This window comes from Vulpes vulpes, chromosome 13, assembly GCF_048418805.1.
Source record: "Vulpes vulpes isolate BD-2025 chromosome 13, VulVul3, whole genome shotgun sequence".
NCBI lineage: Eukaryota > Metazoa > Chordata > Mammalia > Carnivora > Canidae > Vulpes > Vulpes vulpes.
The window spans coordinates 93,670,936-93,684,541 of record NC_132792.1 but is presented as its reverse complement, the minus strand read 5'-3'; the positions used below and the strand labels follow the sequence as shown (position 1 = coordinate 93,684,541).

General features: G+C 38.1%; 1 protein-coding gene and 1 pseudogene across 7 annotated transcripts in view; one reads left to right on the top strand and one right to left on the bottom strand.

Annotated features, from left to right (window-relative positions):
• The window catches only part of GREB1L (GREB1 like retinoic acid receptor coactivator), a 257,957-nt gene that overhangs the window by 143,687 nt on the left and 100,664 nt on the right, over window positions 1-13,606 (bottom strand). The gene's annotated exons all lie outside the window — the stretch shown is intronic.
• Window positions 8,712-9,456, top strand: LOC112925686 (proline-rich protein 3-like; annotated as a pseudogene).

Below are 13,606 nucleotides of genomic sequence, written 5' to 3'. Positions count from 1 at the left end.
ATGCAAGAGTAGTCTGTAATTCAAGATTTGGATACATTTTCTTGGCAATGCTTTCACAAAATGGAATGCTGCTGAGTAATCAGAGCTTTGAAAATACCAGGTTAAAATTCAGGTTCTCTTTTTATAAATTGGGAAAGAAAACAAACTTGCTAATTTTACCTTCTCTCTTCTTACATATGTTAATTGTTATCAGAATTTGTTAAACTTTTTCCAATTTATACCTTGATACTCTTAATGTCTTGGGCCACATCAGCCAACTTCCCACAGGGATGTTCATCTAGATTTAAATCCTTGCATTGTAAAATATCTTAACAAAATCCAAAAAAGTAGAGATTTCACAGGTCACACACTCCTCGGTCAAGAAGACCTTAAAAACAGATATCAGACCACTATGACTTAACTGATTTATTCTACGCTTGTTATCAAATATGTACTATAACTGTCATCATGCAATTCTCCTCTAGTAAAATAAACACCAAACATTATTTAAGTTGAAATATTGGTTTCAGAAATTATCAAATACGAAACACAATGAAGTTATTCCTTAAAAATGAAGGATAATTTGTCACTAGGCATGAATTCTCTATTTCAAAATTACATTCACATATTTCCTAGCATAGAAAGAGGATGAAATATATATGCACCTTTTCCTGCCATTTAAACGAGAAGTTTTTCTAATTGATTCTGATAAATTCCATCTGAATGCCACATTAACAACTTGCACTAAATGATTCCACTAGAGTCATTCTAGTTTTACAAGTTGAAAACTTTGAAGCTATGTCACTATCTTCATATATTTAGAGATGCACAGGCAAATATAAATATATTTTCTTTAAACCTAAAATCAGTTAAGAAAAATAAAAAAATTAAATATATACTGATAGTTAAAAACACAAGAAAAACACATTTTTGTTAATTAAAAATTATTTATGGTTTTAGAGATATTTAGCAAAAAAAAATATATTTCTGCTGTTAAAAAATGCACCATCAACATCCTTATACCTTATTAGCAAATAGTTTTCATTTTTGGAGCGCCAAGTACCACAAATACAAGAAAAAACAACTCTCACAGCAAAAGACTTCATTGCATGATCCCAGGTCAATGAATCTCAGATTTGTATTTAAGATAACATAATAATTCAAATTGCATGTATAAACTAGGAAAAACAGATGACTGAAAAAAACTAAGAGACATGCATTTTTAAATCACTGAAAACAAACTAATAACAATATCCAGGAAAACAAATTTCTTAACCTACTACATGACATTTAAAAAAAAAGCTTTCCTCAGATAATCAACAAGAGTAAATTGATCCACCACAGAGGAAATATTCAATCTTCATTAAATATTTACTCACTGCAATAGGTTGTTAGGTCTATTTAGACCTCAAAGAAAAAATAGTTCCTGTCTGGTAGGAATCAGGTCTTCAGGGAGAATTGAATGGAGATGAGAGGCAGTTCTTTAAGTCATGACACTATTTCAAACTGACAATTCTAAAAAGTAGAGATATGCTATAAAATGTATAGTACTACTTTGAAACCTGATACAAAGAAAGTGATACTTATTATAATGAGCAGAGTAATGTGTAGAATTGTTGAATCACTATTTTCTACACCTCAAACTAATATAACACTGTATATTAACCATAGGGGAATTAAAAAAAACTTAATAAAACTATAGGAAAAAAGAAAGACAAAGAAAATGATACTTAAGGGACTCTTAATTTTAATAAGGTTTGACTGAGTAAGCAACTTCATTTCCTATTAATGTAGCACAATAAAATTTGGATGTCCAACATCTGCCGTCCCCAACTCTACCAGTCTGTAACTGTAGCCCAGTCACCTATCTTCTCTGGGCCTTTTTCCTTATCCATAAGATGAGGAATAAAGTAAATACATTTCTAGATTGAAAACACTGTGGTGGTAAATGGAGGCAGAGAAGAGATCCTATTCACTGCAGCAACAACAAAAATAATACTCAGGACTCAACTTAATGAAGATATGTGATAACATTTTTTAAATTGCCAAACTTTATGTAGGTGATTTCTTTATTTATCTTTATTTATTTTTTTAAAGAATTTATTTATTCATGAGAGACAGAGAGAGAGAGGCAGAGACATAGGCAGAGGGAGAAGCAGGTTCCTCACAGGGGGCCCAATATGACACTCAATCCTGGGACTCCAGGACCATGCCCTGGGCTGAAGGCAGGCGCTAAACCATTGAACTACCCAGGGATCCCCAATATGTAGGTGATTTATTTATTTAAAGATTTTATTTATTTATTCATTAGAGACACAGAGAGAGATTGAGAGAGAGAGAGAGGCAGAGACACAGGCAGAGGGAGAAGCAGGCTCCATGCAGGGAGCCCCACGTGGGACATGATCCTGGGTCTCCAGGATCACACCCTGGGCTGAAGGCAGCGCTAAACCGCTGAGCCACCCGGCTGCCCTATGTAGGTGATTTAAATGAATATTTACACACAGAGAGAAATGTGCCAGGTGTTTTAAAGAGCAGTCTAATCATTGTAAAAACATGTTTCTCAAACAAAATAACAAACTTGACACAACTCCACTCAAAGTATCAGTAGAATTTTGTGGGGAACATCATGAAAACATCCATAAGGGGTGTTAAAGGAAGATTATCAAAGAAAAGATGGGAGGAGAAAAGTCTCTTTAATAAAGGTTATAAGAGGAAGTGAGTCAAAATAAATGTTAAACTATATTATGAGGAATGAGTTTTTGGGCATTAAATCTATGTCACTAAATCCAGTGAACTTTTTTTGGTTCTCTTCTAACATGTCCTCTTGGTAGATTTCTTGAAATTTCCTTTTCCTTGGTTGGATTTCATCTTACAACCTTTCCGGTATTCCTCCTTCCCTGTGCTGCTTCTCATTTTCCTTTGTACTCCCACAATACACCACCCAGAAATAAAATGTTGGAGTTCTACAGAGTTGGGTCTGTGGTAGCTATCTTCCAAGATGGCTTCAATGAATCTTACCTCCTGGGTAATCCTTTCCCTCACAATGAATCAACACTGACTTGTGTGATTACTAAATACACAAACAAATGACAATATGTAATTTCCAAGGTTATAAAAGATACTGTAGTTTCTGCCTTGACCTCTTGGATCATTTGCTCTAAGAGAAGGCAGTCACCATTCTGTAAGGATACACAAACAACTCTGTGGGTGGGACCTGAGGTTTCCTGCGAAGAGCCAGCACCAACTTACCTAATTGTTCTCCTTGCCTTCTCTTTGGCACCCTACAATCATTTCTCTGCATTACAGAGCAAATATAATCTGTCAATCCTTCACTAGAGCCCTTCATGGTTTTTTATTACTCTGATAATAAAAATCAATATTGTAAATATCTCTGCCCATCTCTCTAGCCTTATCTGACACTGTTCTCTTCCAAAATGCTGTGCTCTAGCGACAGTGACCAACAATGACCAACATGTTTCTTCTGCCTGTAATTCCACCTACCTTATGTTTTACTTTTGCCAATTTAAATCCCCTCATCCCTTTAGACTTCAGGCGTTGCTTCTCGGATCCCCTTAGTCTTGCTAAAAGTTCCCATTCATATCCTTCCTAACATTTAACCCATGGATGAGCTATATGTAATTTGTGTGATTAATGTTGGTCTTCCCTATTAAATTCTAAACTACATGAAGGTAGGGACTTTGTTTTTGTTTTTGCCTATTATTAATATTATAGCACTTTTGTGGTACCCTCCTACATAGCAGGTACTCATAAATACTGTTTGAGTAACTTAATAATTTAAAATGTAGGGCTAGCACAAGAATGAGAAGCTCACTGGAGACAGTCCAAGTCAACTTTATTATCTATAAAAATTATTATATAACACCCACAGCTAACATCATACACAACGGGGAAAACCAGAGCTTTTCTCCTAAGGTCAGGAACAAGACAAGGATGCCCACTCTCACCATTTTTATTCAATATAGTGCTGGAAGTCCTAGCCACAGCAATCAAACAACAAAAAGAAACAAGAGGTATCCACACTGGTAAGGAAGAAGTAAAACTTTCACTATTTGCAGATGATATGATACTATATATAGAAAACTCCAAAGACTCCACAAAAAAACTACTAGAACTGATAAATAAATTCAGTAAGGTCATAGGATACAAAATCAATGTACAGAAATCTGTTCTATACACTCATAATGAATCTGCAGAAAGAGAAATTAACAACCCCATTTACAACTGCACTAAAAATAATAAAATATTAAGACTAAATTTAACCAAAGAAGTGAAAGATCTATACTTATAAGACACTGATGAAAGAAACTGAAGATGATACAGACAAATATGCTCATGGGTTAGAAGAACAAATATTGTTAAAATGTCCATACTACTCAATGTAATCTACAGATTTAATGCAATCCCTATCAAACTACCAACAGGCACACCCCGGGATGCTCAGCGGTTAAGTGTCGCCTTCAGCCCAGGGTGTGATCCTGGAGACCCGGGATCGAGTCCCATGTTGGGCTCCTTGCATAGAGCCTGCTTCTGCCTGTGTCTGTGCTTGTCTCTCTCTCTCATCAATAAATAAATAAAATCTAAAAACAAAACAAAACAAAACACAAAAAACAAAAAACTACCAAGAGTGTTTTTCATAGAACTAGAACAAACAATCCTAAAATTTGTATGGAACCACAAAAGACCCCAAATTGCAAAAGTAACCTACAAAAAGAGGAACAAAACTGAATTTCAGATTTCAAGTTACATTACAAAGTGACAGTATTTAAAACACTATGGTATGGTATGTTACTGGCATAAAAATAGACACACAGATCAACAGAATAGAACAGAAATTCCAGAAATAAACACATATTATATGGCCAATTAATCTTCGATACAGGAAGAATGAATATACAATGGGAAAAAGACAGTCTTTTCAACAAATTCTATTGGGATAACTGGACAGCTATGTGTAAAAGAATGGAACAGGACTACTTTCTTTCATCATACATAAAAATAAACTCAAAATGCACTAAGGACCTAAATGTGAGACCTGAAACCATAAAAATCTTTGAAGAGAGCCTAGGTGGTAACTTCTCTGATATCAGCTGTAACAACATAAAAATGGATTAGCAATCAACAAAATTAAAAGGCAACTATGGAATGGGAGAAGATACTGGCAAATGATATATCTGATAAAGGTTAGTATCCAAAATATATAAATAAAGTATACAACTCAACACCCAAAAAACAAATAATCAAAAAACGGGCAGAAGACATGAACAGACATTTCTCCAAAGGAGACCTATAGATGGCCAACCAACACATGAAAAGATGGTCAACATCACTTATTATCAGGAAAATGCAAATCAAATGAGATATCACCTCATACCTGGCAGAATGGCTAAAATAAAAAACTCAAGTAATAAGTGTTAATGAGGATTTGAAGAAAAAGGAACACTTGCATACTGTTAATGGAAATGCAAACTGGGTGTAGCCCCATGGAAGACAGTTCGGAGGTTCCTCAAAAAATTAAAAATAGAACTGTTCCATGACCCAGGAATCACACTACTGGGTACTCACTCCCCCCCAAATGCAAAGACATTTATTCAAAGGGATATATGAACCCTTATGTTTACTGCAGAATTACTTACAACAACCAATCTAAGGAAGCAGCCCAAGGGTCCAATGATAGATGAATAAATAAAAATACACACACACACACACACAATGGAATATTATTCAGCCATAAAAATAATGAAATCTTAACATTTACAATGACATAGATGGATTTACAGAGTTATGCTAAGCAAAATAAGTCAGTCAGAAAAAGACAAATACCATATGATCTCACTCATATGTGGAGTTTAAAAAACAAATGAGCAAAGATTAGGGGGAAAAAAAAGAGAGAGAGAGACAAACCAAGAAATAGACTCTTAACTATAGAGAACAAATTGATGGTTACCAGAAGGGAGGTGGATGGAAGAATGGGGGAAATAAGTGAGGGATATTAAAAAGTATGCTTAAGATGAAAAATAAAAATAAGATAATAAAAATATTTTGGAGCTCTTTTTACATAAAAGATCTTCCTCATTATTTTTTATGACCTTGGAAAATTCCCTGGATATATATACCATAATTATTATTATTTTTAAAAGATTTATATTTATTTGAGAGAGAGTGTGTGTGCAGAGGGGAGAGGGGCAGAGAGGGAGACATAGAGAGAGAGAATCTCAAGCAGACTCCCTGCTGAGCTCAGAGCCTGATCTCACAACTCTGAGATCATGACCTGAGCCAAAATAGTCTGTACACTTAACCGACTGAATGACCCAGGTGCCTCTATATCATGATTATTGTAAACTAATTCTTTAATGATGGATACTTATTTTGCAGTCCTTGTTATTACTAAAGATATTATAATAATCAACCCTGCACTAATTAATACACACTAATTTAGTACTTGGATAAATTCCTAGATGTAAAATTGCTGAGTCAAAGGATATATGCAGTTTTAATTTTGTTAAATATTGCCAAAATGCTCTCGTTTGGTTTTGTTTTAACATACACAGGCAGTCTTCATTTCTTCCATACATCAGAAACATTTTCTTTTAAGATTTTATTTATTTATTCATGAGAGAGAGAGAGAGAGAGAGAGAGAGAGGCAGAGACACAGGCAGAGACACAGGCAGAGACACAGGCAGAGGGAGAAACAGGCTCCATGAAGGGAGCCCGACATGGGACTTGATCCTGGGTCTCCAGGATCACACCCTGGGCTGAAGGCGGCGCTAAACCACTGAACCACCCGGGCTGCCCGTGAAACATTTTCAATTACAGCTCAGTTTCTCTAAGGTCCATATCAAGTAGGAAACTGCCAAAAGCAGAGAAAAGGTGGATTGGAAAGACTCCCTGATACTTAGTATTAAATGAGGGTTGAACTAATGGTTGAACCAATTTATACTCCCATTAGCAATTTATGGATCCCCAGTCCTTCAACAATGTAGAGTATTATCTACTTTTGGATCTTTGTTAATTTGACAGATGAAAAATGATATCTCAATGTAGTTTTAGTCTGTATTTCTCTTATGGATGAAATTGAATAGTTTTTCAAATGAATTTAAAAGCCCTTGAATCTTTTTCTCTGAAATTTCCAGTCTTAATCAGTTTTCATATTTAGTTGTTATTTTTATTCTTGATTTGTAGGAGCTCTTTATATATTAAAGAATTTTGTCCTTTGTGTATAATATGGGGCACATTTCCCCCCAGTAGCCTTTTGCCTTGGCTTTTGGTATTTGCCATTTTTCCATGCAGACAGTTTTAATTTTTGTACAATTAAATCTATCAATTTTTAAAATGTTAAGGAGTTGCACGGAAACACAGAACTTTCTTTATCTGTTTAAAAATAATCTATATAAGCCAGTATTTATTTTCTACAAACACTAACAAAGCAAAGGAGAATAAACTAAAGAAAAGAATCTAAATAAATAGAACTCCATATGTGTTATTTTTCTATTTAAAAAGGGATTTTTCAGTTTTTTAGGGGAAAAACATATTTCCACCTAACCCACTCTTGCTTTTGCAAAAGGTGCAGAATTCTACACACACACACACCACAAAAACTGGAGAGGTGGAGACGAAGAATATACAAGGTTTGAAGTAGCCCACAGGAGTCTGGGATGAAAATTTTGAATTGGTAGCTTCTAATCCTAGAAGAAATAGAATGAACATCTGTATTTCTTGATTCTGGACTTTAAATTAGTGGAAGGACTGTATACATCTGGCAGAGGGGAGAGGACCCCAGGCAAAAGTGTCAACTATGCTTTTTCCCCCCCCAACAAAGATGTCTATGGATTTTCTCCTTCATATCCCAAATTCCAACCCCCTTTCTCTATTTCCTATAAATGTCCTATCTTTCTGTAGTCCATAGTTGAAAAACAGGGGACCCAATCAGTGTTTATTACTGTCTTTTTTTGGCAACTCCTGTATCTACATCATTGGCCATAAAATCTTTTCTGACTTGGAGTACCCTGGTGCCACAGATGGTTGATCAACTGCCTTTGGCTCAAGTCATGATCTCTGGGTCCTATGATCAAACCCCATATCAGGCTCCTTGGCTGAGTGGGGAGTCGGCTTCTTCCTCTGCCTCTCTCTCCTGCTTGCTCTTTCCCTCTCTCTCTCAAATGAATAAATTTAAAAATTAAAAAAAAAAATTCTGATTTGCAGTTCTCCACCCAACCTCAATGTCAACTCAATATGTGCAAAGTTAGTATATTCAAAACAAAACTCATAATTATCACAGTAAAAGGTATTCCTATTTCCTGATTTCATTATTTTAATTTATTCACCTAGGACATACTATGAACTGTGCTAGGAAGGATAATAAAGGCAGTCTCCCAATCTCAAAGAAACTTCAATCTAGAGGTGAAGACAGATATGTAAATGTGTAAGCGTTCACTAGAAGTAGGAGCAAAGTGCCATAAAAGTACAGAGATTGTAGCAATTCTGTGCAGAGAAATGAAGAAAATATAAAAAAAAAAGAGATGACATTTGCATGGCTTGAAAAGATTTATCAAACAGAACTGGCAGGACCTCACAGGCCAGTAGAACAGAATGTCAAAGGCAGAGTGCATTTTCTAAATACTGAAGGTTTATTGTTGGGGAAGAGGGGTTAAAGTGGCAAGTAATTGAGAATTCTGCCCTCCACACACCCTGCTGCAACCATTGCCACAACCGTGATGCCAAAATGAAAGAAGCAAAATCAGAAGTAGTAGCCACTACGGCAGCAGCCACAACTGCCAGAGCAGGAAGAGACTGGAGATGAGGAAAATGGGATCTCATCAGACTACGCAGCCCTCTGGGCCTTCCTCCCATGGCCCATGGGAAGCCTGGTGACCCCAAGTCAGCCCCAAACTGGAATTCACCTGCATGTCCACCATTGGGTGAATGGATAAATAAGTTGTTGTGTGTGCATGCAATGGATACTATGCTGCAAGGAACAAACTCCTACTACAGGCAACCTAGATGAATCTCATAAACATGATGTTGAACAAAAGGAGCCAGACAAAAAAGAATGGATACTCTCTTTACAGAGGTCCTCCAGTATCAAGGGGGCCAATGATTCTACCACAACTGAGTCTCCTATCTCTTTCCTAGGGCAGAGGCTTACTCTGGGGAGGCCGAAGCAACACGTATGGCCCACTGATCATGGTGGATGGGGGCCAATGCTGAATCTCCTTTTCCTGGATCAGGACAAAAAGGTCCTTCTAGAGGAGGCTTTCCCAAAGAGCAAAGAAAATCCTTGAAATGTCAAAAGTTGGTTTTTTATCAAGAATATCTGCCCAACCAGAGAATAGATCCCAGGTTATGGAAGATAGATCTGACCACCCTCTCTGCTGACACTTTGCCAGAAAGGGCCACTGTCAATAGGAGGACCTCTGTGCCTTCTACCATCCAGGCTGGAAGGAGCCCTCTGTGACCTAATGGCTATATATTTCCCTGCGGCCCTGTGATAGCTATTCCACTCACCACTCTTATCAATGATACCCACCCCCATGAGTCACCCCCCGCATTTGGGGCCCAGAGTTGTGTTTCATCACTGGTCTGTAGTGTGCACTCCTTTTTTGATCCAGCTTTCAGTGACTTGCCTACAGGACCCAAACATTTTTCCTGTCACCTGCCTCCTGGATCTTATTTCCCCTCACCAACTGACTACTAAACAGAAAACTTATTCCATGCTCTTTCTTGTGCATGTGTCCACTTAGCCCCCAGCACTGCCCTTGATTCCTGAACGCCATGGAGCAATTTTCTACCATTTTTTTCTTCTAGCTGCTCATTTTAAGTCCTTTTTATGTGACATGTGCCCCCTCTCCACTCCCATGTTGCCGGCTACTCTGTGAAACTCACCAGATTATCTGACCTGGGGTAAGTGTGGATGACTGATACAGAGCTACTCCCTGAAAGGCCACTCTTCCTGCTTTTGGATTTTGTAGTTTCTGTGTCAGTAGCATGATCCCCTCTGCTCTGGTCTGTGATCACTGTGTTTTGTGAAACTGTGCGTTCCCTTGTGGCTTTTCGCAGCATCTGTAGCACTTTTGTGATTTCCCAACAGTAAAGTTTTTCTGCCAAAAATGGTGCCCTCTAGATTTTCTGCAACTCCCAATATGGAAGAATTGTGAAACTTTCCATAAGACTGCTTCCTTGGTCCTCCCCATTCTTCTCCTGGTGTTGGTTTTTCTGGATTTGAAAGAGCCCAGGAGATGCCCTTTAAAGCCTCACAGGCTTATGCCATGTCCTCTCCAGCCTACTTTAGTTACACTACATTATTGTGAGGCTACCAGTCCTTTTGTCTGAATCCTGTGCATCTCCACCCAGTCCACTTCTGGGTGGAACCTGGACAGTACTGTCACCTTATTCTCACCTTCTTCCCCCACATCCCTGGCACTGGCTCTCTTTCATGAAAACGGCAGTGAACAGGTTCAGTTTTGAACTGGCCCTAAGGAAACGAGTCAGGAGTTGTGTGGGCAAGAGGGAGGGATGAAAGCCATTGGAGAACTGAGAATAATTAAAAAAAATTTTTTTAAGTAGGCTCCACACCCAACATGGAACCCAACAAGGGGCTTGAATGCACAATCCTGAGATTAAGACCTGAGCTGAGATCAAGACCTGAGCTGAGATCAAGACCTGAGCTGAGATAAAAAGTTGCATGCTTAACTGACTGAGCTACCCAAGGTGCTGAGAATAAATTTGTTTCTTTTTAACATTTTTTTGTATAAGTAGTAAATAACAAACAAATAAAAAGTAGGTTGAGGGGACATGTGGATGGCTCAGTGGTTAAGCTCTACTTTTGGGTCAGGGAGTGATCCTTAAGTTCAGGGATTGAGCCCCACATTGGGCTCCCTGAGGGGAGCCTGCTTCTCCTTTTGCCTATGTCTCTTGCCTTTCTCTCTCTCTCTCTCTCTCTCTTTCTCTCTCTCTCTCTCATGAATAAATAAATAAAATCTTTAAAAAAAGACAAAAACTTAAAAAAAAAAAGTTGGTTGGGGACGGTCTGTAAAGGACCTTATATGCCAAATCAGGAATTTGAATTTTATCCCAGAAGCAGGGCAAAGCCAATGGAAGCTTTCAAAATATTACCATAATTTGATTCTTTAAAAATAGAAGATAATTCTGACAATAATGTGAAAGTTGGATTAGAGACCAGATAAAAGGTTTCTGAAGTCTAGGAGGAGTTGATTAAAACTGTACACAATCAGGGATGGAAGGAACATAGAAGAGGAGCCCTTTAGGTAGGCAGTTAGAAATTCAGGACTCAAGGTCCAGAGTGGGAACTCAACAAACAAACCCTAGAAACAGACAGCTGTCACACAGATAACTGGTATTGGTACTGGTGAGATTACCTAGGGACTGCCATCACAGAGAAGGTATATAGAGTAAGAGTCAAGGGGGGACGTCTGAGAAACACTCTCATCTGAGAGTCAAGCAAAGGAAGAGGAAAACCTCTTTGCAGATGAAGAAGCAGTAGGAGAATTAGGAAGGAAACCAGGAAACTATAAGGTTGTGAAGGCCAAGGGACAAGAGATTTTGGAGAAATGGGAGGTAGTCAACAGTTTCAACAGGTAGGGGACGTCAAATAGGACCAAGAATGAAAATGTGCCATGTAGCAATTAGTCCTTCAAGAAGAGTGGTGAACTAGGACAGAAATCAAGAAGTAGCTGTTGGAAAGGTAGAATGGCAGGAAAGAGACAATAGAACAAGGGACGCTTACAGGATGAGTTTCTTCCTTCCAAAGAAAGTGAGAGGTAGAGATACTGAAGAAAGGAGATGATTAATGGAATAAGGCCCTAGAAAGGTAGAAAAAGAAAGGAACAGATGGAAGACACACATCAATGGCAGAACTACAGGGCAGGAGCCTGGGTCCCTGATGACAGCAGAAATGCCTTACCAGCTGCAGACAATTACTCCCAAACTTTCTGTGGCAAAGAAATAAACTTCTGACTTGGTGTTTAGTGTTTCTTGTCATTTGCAGACAAATGTAATCCTGATACTGGAGAGAAGAGTGTTGAAAGAATAAGCAAGTCCCTCTCAAAAGCATTAAGACATGAAATAGCACAGTATGTTCTGAAGACAAGATCAGTCTGCAATTGCTAGACTATCAAAAGTGAGAGAGTGGTAGGAAAGGAAGATGAAAATGTAGACCCAGGTGTGAGGAGTTGAGACTGGATCCTATGGATAAAAAGTATGAAAGGATGTTAAAGAAATTACATGTTCCCATTTCAGCTTCAAATAGATTATTCTGTGGTAATCTGGAAGGGGCTCATGAGGCAGAACAGGATGTAGGGAGCGTGCTTAGAAACGTCTACTATAGTCCTGGTGAGAGATCATGATGCCTGTGTGGGTTCAGTTATAGTAGGATCACAGAGGATGGAAAGAACTGAGAAATACTTAGGAATTAAATCAGTAGGAATTAGTGACCAGTAGCATGGGCAAATGATTTAGGGTGAAGCTTCGGTCTCTATCTTGCATTGCTTTTCTCCATCCCCACTGTTAGTACCTCAAATCAGGCATGCACTACCTTACATACTCATTCAGTAAATATTTATTGAGTGCCTTCTTTGTGCTGGGTCCTGCAGATACAGTGGTGAACAAGACAGAAATGGTCTTCGTTCTCCTAGATCTTAGGAATCTCATTGCTGAAAGTTTCATTTGTGATATCTCATTTAACCCTCCAAATATCATTTGATGTAAGTATTACTATGTCTCCATCTTACAGATGAGGTCACCCAGTCTAAGAAAGTTTAATAATTTGCTTAAGATCACATGGCCAGCTAATAAGGTGGTGCCAGGAATCATACACAGATCCACCTTACTTTAAAGCCATGGTTTGGTTTGGTTTGGCTTTGCTCTACACCAAATGTGGACTCGAACTCATGACCCCAAGATCAAGAGTTGCATGCTTTATGAACTGAGCCGGACAGGTGTCCCTAAAGCCATATTTTTAATTACTTGACTATGTTCTCTCTCGTGCAATTACAGACCATGTAATACTATAACAAGGAATTCAGTGGTTTGGATGATTGCAGCCTCCTAGCTGGACATGCTTTCTGCACCTTCATGCTTCTAAAGTGCAAATTGGGGAGAATGGTGTTACCTCATCTAATTGAGGGTACTTGGAGGAAGATGAAGTTTTGTTTTTTGTTTTTGTTTGTTTGTTTTGGGAAGATGAGGTTTTGAATGGGAGGTGATACACTCAGGTCTTAGATATATTGATTTTGAGATGGCTATGAAATATCCAAGTGGAGATGTCTAGCAGCAATGTGATAGACAAATTTGAAGGTTAGGGGGAAGCAGGGCTGGAGATAAAGCACTTGGCATCACTAGTACTTAGAAGTCAGTCAAATTAAGGCAATTACTGGGACTCTTCAGGAGCTCCTAGAAATAAGAGGAGCAACCTGTTAAGAAAAGGGCAGTTGGGTAAATGCTTAAAGAGAGTGAAATAGAACAATTGATAGAGGAAAAAAAGAGAGGAACTCACCAAGGGCACTCAACTCAAAGATATAATTAAGTTGTATTTAGGGTTAGAGAGAATGAATTTATAGTTGAAATCGATCTGTGTGGTTGAGGGGTTTTCTCT